At 39.8% G+C, this 13,802-nt stretch overlaps 1 non-coding gene across 1 annotated transcript; it reads right to left on the minus strand.

Annotated features, from left to right (window-relative positions):
- Window positions 1–10,820: 10,820 nt before the first annotated feature.
- On the minus strand, window positions 10,821–11,021 carry LOC142432879 (small nucleolar RNA SNORA73 family). Its single transcript, XR_012780976.1, has one exon. It is a non-coding gene; the product is annotated as a small nucleolar RNA SNORA73 family (small nucleolar RNA).
- Window positions 11,022–13,802: the final 2,781 nt, after the last annotated feature.

A 13,802-nucleotide genomic window follows, 5' to 3' on the forward strand; every position in this document is an offset into this window, starting at 1 on the left:
GCGGAGAACAGATGTTTTGAGAATGATGAGGGCAAGGAATGTACAGATGTGGTTTACACAATTGATATGTGTATGGATTGTGATAAGAGTTGTATGAGCCCCTAATAAAATGATTTAAAAAAGAAATCTTTATCTTTTTCCCTTTGTGCATAAAATGTCTTTTTCTGCCCTTCTGTTTGCATTTAAGATTTTCTGCTTATCACTGGTTTAAACAATTTTATTATGATGCATTTGGGGTGAAATTTTCTTGTGTTCACTGAACTTCTTGGGTATGTGGGCCTATAGTTTCCATCAAATTTGTTAATATTTCAACCATCATTTCTTTTTCAAGTAATTTTGTTTCTCCACCTCTTCTTCAGAGTCTTTACAATACACTGGTTATTTATTTATTTAGTCTTTCTTGTCTTTAACTTCTTTCTTTTTTTTTTTTTGCCAGACAACCTTTTATTACATCAAAAAAGCAACACTAGGCACTAGGACTTGCAAAGACTGTCCTGACCAACTCTAAAACTCTCTGAAATGAAAAATGCCCATCCACACCTGTAGGGTTTTTCATGAACAAAAAAGTTCAGTACAAACTTTCATCTGCAAAACAGATCACTGGGTAAGTGGCAGCCTCCGAGCCGAGTATTAACTTTTCTTCCACAGATTTCAGGGGGCTTGGGGAGGGTGGGAGGAATGTTAATCCCGAGGAGTATAAAAGTTCATTTTGGCTTTCACAGGAAAGAAATTTGGAGGAAAAATGCCCTACATTGAATAATATCTTTTGATATAAACAGCTCAGGCCAGCCCTTTAACTTCTTTCATATTGCTATATCTTCTGGTTTTCTAATATTCTGAAATGTTTAATATGCCCTTAATTTCATTTAGTGTATTCATCTCATTAATTTGTACTTTCTTCTCTCTTTTAGTTAAATTTGATTCTCTATGTTGCCCATACTCTGGTTTTCCTCTAGCTTATGAGACATGTGGAATGCCTTTTTTTCTGTTTCAATGACTTCTACTTTTATCATTTTTATCATTCTTAGTGTTCTGAATAATTGATTTTTCTTCTCACTGTCAGTTATATGTGCATATTTTTTCCTTCTGTTTATTTTTCATTGGTATTAGAAATTGTAAATTGGGTATATTGTGTCTTCATATATATATTGCTAGTGACAAATAGTTTCATATAATGTTGTGTATCAGTATAGAATTTTTTTACTTTATTTAATCCTAAAGAAGTTTGTTTTTATGTCTGTTATTCTCTCCCCAGCTCTCATTCCTCCTAGCCCCTATAACCACTAATCAACTTTGACATTAATTCATTCACTGAAATGAATATTGGTGTGCATGTATCTGAGTCACTGCTTTCAATTGCTTTGGGTGTGTACCTAAAAATGAAATTATAAGAATATATGGTAATTATATGCTTATTTAGAAATCATAAAACTTCTAATCATAGGAATTACACCTACACCATCTTACTTACCCCCAGAGTAGAAATGCTCCAATTTTTCCATATCCTTATCAACACTTGTTGTTATAATAGCCAGTTTAGTAGATGTGAAATGTTACCTCATGGTGGTTTTGATTTGCATTTTCTTAACTGAAAGAAGTCCTAATGGTTACATGTTGGGCTGCTAACTTCAAGGTCAGTGATCCAAAAACACCAGCCTCTTTGAGGGAGAAACACAATAACTTCTACTCCTATAGACAGTTATGAACTAGGACACTAACATGGACAGTTCTACCCTGTCTTTTAGGGTCACTATGAGTCAGCATTACTCAATAGCAATGAGAATGGCTCCTGATGTTGAACATTTTTTCAAGTGCTTTTTGATCATTTGAAGAAATGTTATTCAAATCCTTTGCTCATTTAAAAAATTGGTTTATTAGTCTTTTGTGGTTGAGTTATAGGAGTTATTTATATATTCTGGCTATTAAACCCTTATCTGATCAGTTTGCCAAATATTTTCTTCCATTCTATTGTCTTCTCACTTTTTTGAAGGTATTCTTGACCCACAAAAATTAAATAATGATGAAGTTGAATTGTTTGTGAGGTAGTTAGTTTATTGTGCCAACCTGGCTGATGAACACATGTGGGATTAATTGAAGGGCAGAGAGATAAATGGCTCGGTGAGCCTCGCCTTTCTTGTCTCTTGCTCTTCGATCATTGGACCAGTGTGTGGTTACCTTGTTTGTTCTTTGCCTCAATTTGCAAGCTACACTACCTGTGGGACACCAACCCATGAACTGAACTGTGTCACTGTAATTTAAGGTTCCTTCAAGACCTGCTTCGCCACACCATTGGAGTTTACATCTCTTGAACTGGGGACTGTTGGACCCTGTCATCTGGCTGAGTGTTGGTAACCTGCCTTGCTGTTTGCTGCCTGTGCCTGGATAGCTTGAATTGCTCTACAGAAGATTACCCAGCGGCCCTCAAGACTTGAAGGACTGCCAGTGTCTCACAACTATCTCACGGGAGTGAATTGCACTGAGCCATTTGTACTGCTTTATAATTTAACTGTTTATTTCTTATGTTATATGTCTATCTGTATAAATATACATAAAATTATTAGCATTCAGGTTTTGTTTCTCTAGAGAACCCTATCTGTTTGTTTTTGTTGTTGCTTTTAAATGTTGTTTGTGCCTTTCATGTCATATCTAAAACTTTATTACATAATGGAAGGCCTTGCAGGTTTGTTCCTATGTTTTCTTCAAAAACTACTAAGGTGTTTTTGGTTTTTAATCATTTTAGACTTAAAGGTTTTTAGTTCTGATATTTAGATCAAGGAACCCTAGTAGTGTAGTGGTTACATGTTCGGCTGTTAACCACCAGGTCAGCAGTTAGACTACTCCCATAAAGAGTTAAAGACTCAGAAACTCACAAGGGCAGTTCTACTCTATCCTATATGGTCACTATGAGTCAACATAAACTTGACAGCAGTGAGTCTGAGTTATATTTTAGGTTACAGATCAAATTAAAATTTTATATACTGTAAGTTATGGGTCCAACCTCATTCTTGTACAAATGGTGATCCACTTGTCCAGTAATATTTATTAAAGAGACTTTTGTCCCCCAATTAATGGACTTGTCAAACTTATTAACAATCTATTGGCCATAGATGTATAGATTAATGTTGGTTCACAGGCCTATTAGGTTCATCTGTAGCTACCTTTATACCAGTACCACACTGTTTTGACTATTATAGCTTTGAAATTAAGAAGTGTGTGCCTCTTTCTTGCCACTTCCAAAATGGTTTGGGCTATTCTGAACCTCTTGCAATTTCATTTAATTTGAGGATTCTACTTCTCAAAAAAAAGAAAGAAAGAACTGTTGGAATTTTAGTAGCGATTTTGCTGTATCTGTGGAAGTTAACTTTGATAATGTGAATAAGTCATCATCGAGTTGGTTTCTATGAGTCAGAGAGCAAATATAGCCAATACCTCTATTATTTTGGATACCAGCTATTCCCCCCCGCCCCAACACTCTCTCTCTCTTTGCTGGGTTCAATAGTTTACTGTAATGTTTTAAAGAGCTCGTGTCTTATACTTAGTTAAATGGTTTATACGGTTTATTATTGTAATTGTGTACAATGTACGGCTACTCCATACAATTTTCAAGCCTATTGCCGTTTAAAGGGAAAGGGTGTAACCAGAAGAACATACAACTGGAAGTGACAGGCTGCATCAGGAAGAGGCATACAAAGGGTGATTCCCTTATACAGGCCAGCCTTCGAAGCAGAAATGTTTATTAATGTTTTGTTTCTTTTCTGATGTAGATGTGAGTTACAGCCAATTAATATGGTCCTTCCAACCCTAATGCCTTATGGGATATATTATCATTCTGGATTTTATAAACCTGTCAATATAGTCTCATATAGGGTAGGATTAAGACCTGAGCTTAGTAGAGGGTATGAATAGTCATGATCTTTGTTTCCCTGATGATGTTCTTAAAGACCTCACCTTAGTTCCAGATGTGAACCAAGTCGCGCCCTTTGTTTCCTTGGATCTATATAATGGTGCTCCCACATGGTTCTACACACATCGATTCACATGGAAAGCCATACCGCCACTTCCTAACTGAGTCTTGCTAAAAGTAAGGCAACCTGTTGTGACTTTTGGACATTTTTTTGGCTTCTAGCTCTGGACATTGCATTTAGTTCACCTCTACCTGACCATTGGATTCTGAGAATCCACGACTAAGTTAGACATTTCCTGAAAGTTTTGTGAGTTTCTGTGGAACATTGCAGCAATTAGAAGAACCAAGGGACATGAGGGAATAAACTCAAGGAAGGAATGGGGTGGAGAATGAGGATGACTAGTATTGTGGAAGAGTTGGGACATCATTAATCTCTAACGCCTTGAAACTATGGTTGCTAGGTTCCATCAAATCAGTTCTATTAGTGACCCTAGGTAAAACAGAATAAAACACCATCCGGTCCAGCACAATTGTTCTTTTGTTTGAGCCCATCTTGTTAAGGGTTTTCCTCTTTTTTGCCACCCCTCTATTTTATTAAACATGATGTCCTTCTTCAGGGACTGGTCTCTCTTGGATGCTACACATCTTCCAAGACAGCTCTGTTTGTTCTTTTGGCAATCCATGATACTTTCAATAATATAAGGCCATAAAGTTAAAAAAAATTTATGGAAACAAAAACGTGTTGAGAATGAGGGGTGTGGTGGTTATATAATCATTTGTCAATTTGAGGATTAAGAATGTAGGGATGGAGTCTAGCCTGTCAATCAGATCATAGCTAATGAGACCTCTGCATGGGTATGTGTTCTCCTGAGAATTCTGGGAAATCCATTTTCCTCCTTGGAGGTGGGATACTCTCTGCCACACCCTGGAGACATAGCAGCTGACAAGACAATGGACCCAACCTGATGCAACCAGACCTCTGAAGCTGGAGAAGCCACATAGAGACCCCTGCCAGCACTGAGATGCTTCCAATGCCACTGGATCCAAAGACTTTCAACCCACTGGCCTGTGATCTTCTACATTTGGCATCACTGCATGTGTTTCATGAGTCTGAAGAGGACTTTAGAGACTGGTATCAGACATATGGGCTAATATCGGACTTATGGACTTGCTCTGGACTGGGCTGGGCTGTTTTCTCAATATTCAGTTGCTCTTGTGTATAAATTTATTTCTTATACACATATATGTGCCCATGGGTTTGTTTCTCTAGTCTACCCAGACAAACACAAGGGAGGTCGGAGCAGAGTCCTAAAGCCCATCTGTAGACAATGAAATATCACCCGCCCCCCTCCTCCCCCACCCAAGGTGTCACAGGGAATGGTTGAGTCAATCAGGGTGCAGTAGAGCACTGATGGACCACACAATATACCTCTTGTTCCTTGAGGCTTCCACACCCCCTACTATCATGACCCCAGTGCCGCTTCCCACTCTGGACTAGACAAGAGCATGTACATAGGTATAGACAAGAGGTAAACATCACGCCACATGGAATCCAGGAACAGGAATGGGAATAGCGATAACAAAAGGGTAGGGAGAAGGTGGGAAGAGGTGGAGAGGATTGCAATTAATAGAACATAACCACACACACACACACACACACACACACACACACACACACACACACCCTTCCAGGGGAAAGAACAACAGAAACCAGAGGGGCAGGAAGACAACAGTCAGTGTGAGATATGAAAATAATAACAATTTATAATCTATCAAGGGGCCATGAGGATGGGGTAAGAAGGAAGGGAAGAAGAGAGGAGCTGAGCCCGAGGGCACAATAGAGAGTAAATGTCTAGAGAAGAAGGATGGCAATATATGTACAAATATGTCTGAGACAATTGATGTATGGATTGTAACAAGAGTTGTAAGAGCCCCCCATAAAATGATTTTAAATATATGTTTATGGAATAAAGGCATCTTGTGGTAATAATTTCTTTTAGAAGAATTAGTACCAGATTAGTCTCAAGGATTAAGAGCAAGTTTCAGAGTCGCTTTTGACATCACTTTGATATTTCCTTTCTTGCTTTAAACCCCACCCCCACCCCAAAAAAAACCAAGAAGTTTATTTAAACAACAAGATGCTTGACTTGAAGGGAAAACTATCCAGGCTTCATTTCTTTTTTCTTTTTTTCTTTTTTTTTTGAGGCTTCATTTCTTTGAGAGTAATTTACCCCTACTTAAAGACAGATTGTCCTACATGTAACAGCTACATACAAAAAAGTTATAAAATTGTCCTTGGTTTTACAATGATAAATGAAAAACATTAAAATTCTCCAATCCAACAAGGTATGCAAGGATTTTTTATGTCCTCGTTTTTTTGTTTTTGTTAAACAGTGAGAGCAAAATAACTTACTGGAATATAGAGAGAGGAGCTGAGTGAGCATGCCGCTGATGGCGAAGGGGGAGTTTTCACAGAGCCAGTGTTTCCCCATCCCATCTCCACTTGGTGTCGATCAAAACATACCATTGATCATTCAGTAAAAATAAATAGATAAACAAACAAATAAAGGGGAAAATCCAATATGTGTGTGCACATGCACCAGTTACTTTATGTACAATAAAGGAATGGGGAAGGGGAAATAAAAGAGAAAACTATACTGTGGTCGTCAGGTGGTTGTGGAACCAAATCGTGGTTTTCTGATAGAGAATGGATTCTTGGTCGGTAGGAAGAGAGTTCTGGGGGAAAGGAGCAGGCTCCCTTTTAGAAGACGCCTCCTGTCTGCTGTGTCTCTTTCATTGATTGGCTGGCCGTCAAATCAGTATCTGATCTGCCTCATTGACAAACCGTGTCGTTCACAATAGGCTTTCATTAGTTTGCTAAGAGGCGTATGCCTCTTAATCTTAAACTGCATCACAGAACCATCCTGCCCCGCCACCTTCAAATTCATGATTGTTTTCTCAGTCCTGACTCCTTCTTGGGTTTCTCGTCCACCATGGCGAGCGCCGAAGTCTCCTCAGCTGCTGCTTCACAAAAGAGGTACCAGGTCCGCACCAAAGGAGCACACAGGCAGCTCCAGGAGCGGCAGAAGAAAGAGGCGGCAGTCCCGTTCTTGCCTTTTTAATGACCTTTTGCTTTCTTCGTGAGTGATGCTCCTGATGTCATCCCACAGCTCATCAGGTCTCTGTCATTAGTGTTCAACTCATCAAATCTGTTCTTGCGATTTCTCAAAATTCAGGTGGGATCGACTCAAGGTCATATTTTGGCTTTCATGTGATTGTTTGAATTTTCTTCAGCTTCAACCTGAACTTACATATGAGCAATTGGTGATTGGTTCTGCAGTTAGCCCCTGACCTTAATTTATCTTAAACTGTAAGAACAAACAAAAATGTCAAGCCTCAAGTTGCAATATTGAAGGATTCTGTGGGCAAAGTATTAAATGATGCAGAAAACATGAAAAAAAAGATAGAAAGAATACACAGTCACTCTACCAAAAAGAACTAGTTGACATTCTACCATTTTAGGAGGTAGCAAATGAGTATTGATGGTGATGGTACTGAAGGAAGAAGTTCAAGGTGCACTGAAAGAATTAGTCGAAAATAAGGTTCAAGGAATTGATAGAATTAATTAATTAGTTAATTAATAGAGTTGTTTCAATAAGCTGATGAAAACTGGAAGCACTTTGCAGGGGAGCAAAAATGAAACATATAGCTTTCCTCTAGTTCTTAAATGCTTCCTCCCCCACTATCATGATCCCAATTCTACCTTACAAGTCTGGCTACACCAGAGGATGTACATAGGTACAGATAGCAACTAGAAATACAAGGAATCCAGGGCAGATGACTCCTTCAGGACCAGTGGTGAGAGTGGTGAGGCCTGGAGGGTGGAGAAAATGTGGGGTAGAGAGGGGAACGGATTACAAGAATCTACATATAGCAGAGAAGAAGGCGGGGGTAGACGTCAGACAGTGTAATAAGTAACAACATAATAATTTATGAATGATGAAGGATTCATGAGGTATGGAGAAGTGGGGAGGGAGGGGGAAAATAAGAAGCAAATATATATATATTTTTATTAATAATAATTTTTTTAACAATTTATTGGGGCTGATACAATTCTTTTCACAGTTCATACATATACATACATCAATTGTATAAAGCACATCTGTACAGTCTTTGCCCTAATCATTTTTTTCTCTTTTCTTCTTTAATAAGCAGCAAATATTAAGGGCTCAAGTAGAAGGCAAATGTTTTGAGAATGATGATGGCAACAAATGTACATATGTTCTTGACACAGTGGATGGATGGATGGATTGTGATAAGAATTGTATGAGCCTCCAATAAAATGATTTTTTAAAAGAAAACTGGAAGCACTCATCTATGCCAGGAAATTTATGTATTTTTTATTAAATCATTTTATTGGGGGCTGTTACAGCTTTTTTATCGTTTTTTTAGGGGATCATACAACTCTTATCACAATCCATACATACATCCATTGTGTCAAGCACATTTGTACATTCATTGTCCTCATCATTCTCAAAACATTTGCTCTCCACGTAAGTCCCTGGCACCAGGTCTTCATATTTTCCCCTCCCTCCCCCCTCCCACCTCCCTCATGAACCCTTGATAATTTATAAATTATTTTGTCACATCTTGCCCGGTCCGACGTCTCCCTTCACCCACTTTTTGTTTGTCCATCCCCCAGGGAGGTCACATATAGATCCTTGTAATCGGTTCCCCCTTTCCCACCCACTCTCCCTCTACGTTCCCAGTATCGCCACTCACACCGCTGGTCCTGAAGGGATCATCCGCCCTAGATTCCGTGTGTCTGGTTCCTATCTGTACCAGTGTACATCCTCTGGTCTAGCCAGACTTGCAAGGTAGAATTGGGGTCATGATAGTAGGGAGGGGGGAGCATTTAAGAACCAGAGGGAAGTTGTATTTTTCATCGTTGCTACATCACACCCTGTCTGGCTCATCTCCTCCCTGATATCCCTCTGCAAGGGGATCTCCAGTGACCTACAAATGGGTTTTGGGTCTCCACTCTGCACTCCCCACCTCATTCACTATGGTAAGATTTTTTGTTCTGATGATGCCTGATATCTGATCCCTTCAACACCTCGTGATCGCACATGCTGGTGTGCTTCTTCCATGTGGGCTTTGTTACTTCGGAGCTAGATGGCTGCTTCAAGCCTTTAAGACCCCAGACGCTATATCTTTTGATAGCCTGGCACCATCAGCTTTCTTCACCATATTTGCTTATTCACCCGCTTTGGCTTCAGCGGTTGTGTAGGGAAGGTGAGCATCATAGAATGCCAATTTAATAGAAGAAAGTGCCCCTGGAACTGTCGGTCCCATGGTTTTCTCTTCCAGATTGTTCATCCAGCCTATCTTATTTAGACAGACCTGCGGAGATAATAACATGCACAAAAACAAGACAGCAAAACCAAGCAACAGAGGGGAAAATGAGGAATTGATACCAAGGGCTCAGGTGGAAATCAGGCGTTTTGAGAATGATGATGGCAACATATGTACGAATGTGCTGGACACAAATGGTGTATGTACGAATTGTGAAAAGAGTTGTATGAGCCCCTAATAAAATGATATTTTTAAAACAAAAACCAAGCAACAATAAACAACAGAACAACAATAAACCAATGACAAACAAAAGAGAAAAACGTGTAGTTAGTTCAAGGATTGTTTGTTGCCCTTTAGAAGTGTTTTCCAGTCCAGTCTATTGGGGCACCACGCCCTTGCCCCAAAGTTCACCTTCAGCATTCCTTGGGGACCTCACCACTCCCTTCACTTGCTGTTCTGTTGCAACCCCTTAGTGTTTTGCCTCAGTGTAGCGGGATCAGATCGGGTGCAATTCCCACAATGTGTTTCTGGTGTTGTCCTCTGTAGAGCTATGGGTCAGTGAGGGGCGTCATGTCTCATGCTCTTACAACTCTTATCACAATCCATACATCCATCCATTGTGTCAAGCACATTTGTACATGTTGCCATCATCATTTTCAAAGCATTTTCTTTCTACTTGAGCCCTTATATCAACTCATTTTTCCCACCTTCATGAACTCTTGATAAATTATAAATTTCATATCTTGCATCATCTGCTGTCTCTCTTCACCCACTTTTCTGTTGTTCGTCCCCCTGAGGGAGGTTTTATGTCAATCATTGTAATTGATTCACCCTTCCTCCAGCCCCACCTTTCCTTTACCTTCCTGGTATCTCTATTCTCATTATTGTTCCTGAAGAGTTTATCTGTCCTGGGCTCCCTGTGTGTCAGGCTCGTATCTATAGCAGTGTACATGTTCTTTCTAGTCAGATTTGTAAGGTAGACTTGAGGTCATGATAGTAGGGGCTTGGAAGCATTAAAAAACTAGAGGAAAGTTTAAATTCCCACACTGTATGTTTCATTGATACCATACTGTGCCCTGACTGGCTCTTCCCTTCCTTGTGTCCAATTGTCTACAGATGGGCTTTGGGTCTCCATTTCACACTCCCCCTCATTCACATTGATATGATTTTTTGTTCAGGGCATATATTTACTTTCAATTTAAACAGCATCTTTTATTTTACAATAAGAGGGATGTTCAGTAAGTTCATGGGAAAGAGAGCTAAAAAATTAAGCAACTAAAGGAATTTCATCTTTTTATCTTTTAAGTGATGACCTGCAGTGTAAGAATCATTTACATTTTAATGTCTTTTAAGTATTCAACTCCCCAGACAAAAAAATGAAGGAATAAACAACAAAGGCCAAACTGTGGGGAGGCCCTTTCTTTTCCTCCTTGTGAGTATAGATGTAGATTTGAGATTGCTCTTAATAGTATTTGAAATTCTAAGCATTCTTCGAAAAAGTAGAAAACAAGTCTAACTCATCAATAGTAAAGAACCTAGATTCAGGAGGGATGTATATGAGGCCTGTTTCCTGTAGTTTGTCTCCTCCGTCATTGTCCGCAGGACTCTGAAAAGCTATAGGAATGTGCAGGCACACACTCAAGGCCCAGTTTGATCTCCAACCTTGTGGAAAAGGACTGTACATCATGGGACAGGGCCATGTTCACCTATGTCACCTCGACAGAACCTGGGGAGAGTGACCTCCAGGGAGTATCCACATCAGGTATGCCAGGAAATTTAGAAGACAGTTACTCAGCCAACTGACTGAGAGTTCCATATTTGTACTCACTACAAAGAAAAATGACCCAACAGAATGCTCAAGCTATAAAACAGTATTAAAATTACATGCAAATAAAATTTTGTTGAAGATCATTAGGCAGGTTTATTTTATGTAACTGGGAAATAGTTTGATCTTTCAGGGATTTTCATTTAAGCATTGCTAGGGAAGACCAAGGAAGTGTTTAGGCTAGGATTAATTTCTCCTGTTGCTAAGGAAAAGCCTTTTTGAAGACTTCATACATTATGTAGTTTCCCCAGGGCATTTATGATCTTTGGTAATCTTTCTAATCTTTATTCCTTTTTCACACTATGGTAGTTTCTTCACATACATAGACTAATCGGTACTCAGATTATTGTTTGCAGTTCTGAAGTCCTTGCTATATGACCCCCCTCTTCTCTGTAGAACTTTGTCCTGCTAACTTCATATGTATTGGGCCCTTTCCAACCTCTTAACTAGGAAGACTACTACCTTTATTTGGATTCTCTGTCCATGTTTTGGAACTTGTTCTTGAAACTTTTTCCAGTAGAACCAAACCAACCTCCAATGTACAGTGACCCCATAGGACAGAGTCGAACTGCCCCTGTTGGCTTCTGAGACTGTGAATCTTTATGAGAGTAGAAACTCTCATCTTTTACACATTCTGACATAAAGATAGGACAATTGTAAAGTTCCGTTCTTGAGTTTCCTCTTTCTCATACATCTTTGTCCTTTATTGCTTTCTTTGGGTCCTGAGTGTGTTTAATCTAAACTCTGCTGTCACCCTAAACAGTTGGAAGAGAGGAGGAGCCATCTCCCACAGCCCAGTTATGTGCATTCTCTCACGTAGGTGGTCATGATTCAACCTAGACACAAAATGGGAAATAATCACTGAAGACAAATGGGTGCATAAGCAAATGGAGTGAAGAAAGCTGATGGTGTCTGGCTAGCAAAAGATAAGCATCTGGGGTCTTAAAGGCTTGAAGGTAAACAAGCGGCCATCTAGCTCAAAGTAACAGAGCCCACATAGAAGCACAGCAGCCTGTGTGATCATGAGGTGTCAAAGGGATCAGTTATCAGGCATCAAAGAACAAAATATCAAATCAGTGTGAATAAGGGGGTTGTGCAGATTGGGGACCTAAGATCATTTTTTTAAAACATTTTTTGAGTGGGTTGGAAAGGGGGAACTGATTACAAGGAGCCACATGTGACCTCTTCCCTGGGAGAGGGACAGCAGAGAAGGGGGGAAGGGAGACCCCGGATAGGGCAAGATATGACAAAATAAGGAGGTATAAATTACCAAGGGCATATGAGGGAGGGGGGAAAGGGGAGGGAGGGGGGGGGGGGAAAGAGGACCTGATACCTGATACAAGGGGCTTAAGTGGAGAGCAAATGCCTTGAGAATGATTGGGGCAGGGAATGTATGGATGTGCTTTATACAATTGATGTATGTATATGTATGGATTGTGGTAAGAGTTGTTGGAGTCCCTAATAAAATGTAAAAGAAGAAAAGAGAAAAAAATGATTAGGGCAAAGACTGTACAGATGTGCTTTATACAATTGATGTATGTATATGTATGAACTGTGAAAAGAATTTTATCAGCCCCAATAAATTGTTAAAAAAAATAAAAATAAATAAAAAGGAGAATGAAAAAAAAACAAAAACAAAAAAACATTTTATTAGGGGCTCATACAACTCTTAACACAACCCATACATATACATACATCAATTGTATAAAGCACATCTGTACATTCTTTGCCCTACTCATTTTGAAAGCATTTGCTCTCCACTTAAGCCCTTTGCATCAGGTCTTTTTTTTTTCCCTAAAACCAGTCTTAGGCAACTGGACATCCCCTTACAGAAGGGTCCCAGGGAGGAGTCGAGCCAGTCAGGGTACAGTGTAGCAACGATGAAACATACAATTTTTCTCTAGTTCCTAAATGCTTCCCCGCCCTCCCCCCCATTATGATCCCAATTCTACCTTACAAATCTGGCTAGACAAGAGGATTTACACTGATAGAGAGGAACTGGAAACGCAGAGAATCCAGGACAGATGATCCCTTCAGGACCAGTGGTGAGAGTGGCGATACCGGGAGGGTGGAGGGTGAGGTGGATAGGGGAAAGCCAAGTACAAGGATCTACATATAACCTCTTCCCTGGGGAATGGACAAGAGAAAAGTGGGTGAAGGGAGACGTCAGTGTAAGATGTGAGGAAGTAATAATAATTTATAAATTATCAAGGGGTTCATGAGGGAGGGGGGAGCGGGAAGAGGGGGGAGAGAGGAGCTGATACCAAAGGCTCAACAGAAAGCAAATGTTTTGAGAATGATGATGGCAACAATTGTACAAATGTGCATGACACAATGTATGTATAGATGGATTGTGATGAGTTGTATGAGCCCACAGTAAAATTGTTTAATTGGAAATAAAGAACCGTATTACTCATATCTAGGGTACACAGTAATTGGCCATGGTGTGTGTAAGGAAGTCTTGGGACTAGCAAGAGCATGAACCTGGAGCATAGCCCTTGTTCAGGAGGGAGGGTAGAATGAGGAAATTTGCACAAGGTAAGCAGAAGCTAAATTAAAGAGCAGGAAATAAGGGAAAGTAGCTATGGAAGCTAAGCGGGGAAACTGAGAAGTGTTATCAATTGTGCAGGTGTCTGGGGCAATAGGTGCAGTGGACTGTAATGCGTTCATTAGCAAAGTGAGGAAGGGTGTTCAACAGCGATACTGAGGCATCTCTAA

This window comes from Tenrec ecaudatus, chromosome 18, assembly GCF_050624435.1.
Source record: "Tenrec ecaudatus isolate mTenEca1 chromosome 18, mTenEca1.hap1, whole genome shotgun sequence".
NCBI classification, from domain to species: Eukaryota; Metazoa; Chordata; class Mammalia; order Afrosoricida; family Tenrecidae; genus Tenrec; species Tenrec ecaudatus.